Source organism: Rattus norvegicus, chromosome 1 (assembly GCF_036323735.1).
Source record: "Rattus norvegicus strain BN/NHsdMcwi chromosome 1, GRCr8, whole genome shotgun sequence".
Taxonomy (NCBI): Eukaryota; Metazoa; Chordata; class Mammalia; order Rodentia; family Muridae; genus Rattus; species Rattus norvegicus.
In genome coordinates, this window is record NC_086019.1 from 268,221,334 (window position 1) to 268,224,536 (window position 3,203).

General features: G+C 45.6%; 1 non-coding gene across 1 annotated transcript; it reads left to right on the forward strand.

Annotated features, from left to right (window-relative positions):
- Positions 1-204: 204 nt before the first annotated feature.
- On the forward strand, positions 205-346 carry LOC120100404 (small nucleolar RNA SNORA48). The gene has a single exon (XR_005500164.1). It is a non-coding gene; the product is annotated as a small nucleolar RNA SNORA48 (small nucleolar RNA).
- The last annotated feature ends 2,857 nt before the right edge of the window (positions 347-3,203 follow it).

Here is a 3,203-nt window from a genome sequence, read left to right on the forward strand (position 1 = left end):
GGCAGTTCACAACTATCTGTAACTCCAGTTCCAGGAGATCTGAAATCCTCTTCGGGAATCCACGGCATATACATAGTGCACAGACATACATGCAGGCAAAGCATTCATGCCCATGAAATGAAATAATCAAATAAAAGTAAAAATAAAACAAGGGAAGCGACAAAAAAGACTTGATCTAAGTAACTCAGAATAACAATATTTTGACCCCCCTGAGAACGGGCGAAGAGTCACCTTGTTAATGGTGGTGTTCTTCTATCGTCACGGGCAGCGCAGATGGCAGCCGTTGTTCATCCTAGCCTGACGCCTGGCTTGGTAGCCAATGCCGTTTTATGCCTAGGACTCATAAAAATCAAATAAATCAAATCAAAGACACACACCACAAGAGGAGGAAGATACACAGAGATCTGGGGATTCCATGCCAACCATAGACTCGCCGTCCAACACATGGCACAGGCAGGCCGTAGACACCCACTTCCCGCCACTCCATGATGCGTGCGTGGATGTAGGATGTTGCCCAGGGGCGTGGCCAGCCTACAGTGGGAGCCACCACGATGTGGGAGTATATGGTGGTCAGATGGGAGAGAAAGAGAAATGGAGCATTTTGAGTTTCATGAGGAGAGGTGGAACTGGAGACTTGGGGTGGAGAGGAGTGACCTGTTGTGAGTGGTCAACTCCATTACCTGGGGCCATGGTGAGGTCCAAGCCTGAGCTGCCACTGAGGGCCATGTCTGAGTCTATGCCTATGCAGTGGCAGGGTTTGATGTAAATATCTCTAGCTCATATTACCACTAGAGAATATGGAGATGTACCTGGTCAGGGCAGCTGCAGGGGATCGAGAGGGAGCTGGCATGTGGTAGACGTCTAGGAGCTGTGCATAAAGGCCCCACCCTCCCTGGATGCAGTGGTACTTGGAAGAACTGGTCCCATCTCTCTTCGGTGGTAGCACTTGGGAAAGCAGGCCCTGCACCTCACCTGGGCAGCACAACGGAGCTGGCCTTGATGGTGAAGGCATGGGTGAGCCAGCCTGGAGGGTTTGAGAGCTAGAGAGCTGTCCTAGCCCCTCAAAGGCTATAGCACTTGGGAGAGTGAGCCCCAACCTTGACTGAACAGCACAGTAGAACTGGCTCTGGAGGTGTGCTGATGAGCCAGCCTGAGGGCATGGGAGCAAGACAGCTGGAGAGCAGCCTCCTGCTGATGGTGACATTGGGTGGCCTAGCCAGAGCAGTGCTGGAGAGCTCAACCTGGTGGTGCAGATCAGGGAGAGCCAGCACAATGACCAGCTCAGCTACTACCCAGGCCCAGATCCAGGGCTCTGAACTGGCCTATCCCAACATCTACATCATTTGCAAACAGTTGGATCCTGTTCCAAAGCTGCAGGATCTTCATGACACAGGGCGACAAGAGGATAGCTAGAAGGAGTCCTGATGAGGATTCAATATTGATGGTGTCACAGAAGCCAGAGATCTCGAATCCAATGACACGTTGCAATGGACATTTACAAAGGAAGATGTGGGGACAGGATGGACCGTGGGACACACTGTGGCACACTACAGCTTCCATGATGAGTTGTTTTCTACGCGTTGTCTTGCTTTTGCTTGCTCGCTCTCTTGCCTGTGTGTTTTATTTGGGGGAAAGAGATTTCAAGGGTGAAAGGCAGATACAAAGGGTCAGGGAGATGAGCAGGATTGGGCACATGATGTGAAACTCACAAAGAATCAATAAAAAGTTTTTTTAAAGGATAATTTGACTGGAAGCTGTAAGGCTAAAGGCAGAAGAGACTGTAGGGAAATGTGAATCAAGTTGATGAATTTACCTCACACGGGAATATGGATTTGCAGTTCTAACACTACCCTCCAGGTGTAGTCGGGTTGAATAGATAAATCAATGAGCTGCCAATAACAGGAGTTGCTTTCTCACAGAGAGTGAGCTACAGCCAACTCTGCTGCAGCCTGGTTTTATGTGTTCTTGAAAAAAAAATTGCACTGTCCAGACATGCACAGTAAATACTGTGGGGGTGGCAGGGGATGAGGTTGCAGGTAAGCTCTCCAAACATCCTCCACAATACACTAGGCATGATAAAACTCCATGGAAATAGCAGATTCGCTCAGACTAAATGATCTCAGGGTATTGTTTTAAAGTTTTAAGTGGCATTATTTTAGGGGGAGGGGCGCAATGTACATGTGAGGTCAGAGGTCAACTTACAAGAGCTGGTTCTCTCCTTCCATTGTGTGGGTCCAGGGAGCAATCTCAGGTTGTCAGGCTTGGCAGCAAACACCTTCAGCAGCTAAGCCATTTCACTGGCCCCCAAAATATTATGATGCTATAAGTCATTTGGTGTTGTTCAGATGGTTTATTTGTTCCTGATTTAACTTTGGTACCTGGTATCTATCTGTCTAGAAAATTGTCTGTTTCCTCCAGATTTTCCAGTTTTGTTGAATATAGGCTTTTGTAGTAGGATCTGATGATTTTTTTAAAATTTCTTCAGATTCCGTTGTTATGTCTCCCTTTTCATTTCTGAATTTGTTAATTTCAGAGGTCTCTGTGACCTCTGGTAAGTCTGACTAAGGGTTTATCTATCTTGATCTTCTCAAAGAACCAGCTCCTGGTTTTGTTGATTCTTTCTATGGTCCTTTTCATTTCTACTTGGTTGATTTCAGCCCTGAGTTTGATTATTTTCTGCCTTCTACTCCTCCTGGGTGTATTTATTTCTTTTTGTTCTAGAGCTTTTAGGTGTGCTGTCAAGCTGCTGATGTATGCTCTCTCCTATTTCCTTTTGCAGGCACTCAGAGCTATGAGTTTTCCTCTTAGTACCACTTTCATTGTGTCCCATAATTTGGGGAATGTTTTATCTTCATTTTCATTAAATTCTAAGAAGTCTTTAATTTCTTACAACCCCATAACTCCTAAAGAAATAGAAGCAGTCATTTAAAGTCTCCCAACCAAAAAGAGCCCAGGTCCAGATGGGTTCAGTGCAGAATTCTATCAGACCTTCATAGAAGACCTCATACCAATACTGTCTAAACTATTCCACAAAATAGAAACAGACGGAGCACTACCAAATTCCTTCTATGAAGCACAATTACTCTTATACCGAAACCACACAAAGACCCAACAAAGTAAGAGAACTTCAGACCAATTTCCCATATGAATATTCATGCAAAAATACTCAATAAAATTCTTGCAAACCAAATCCAAGAACACAT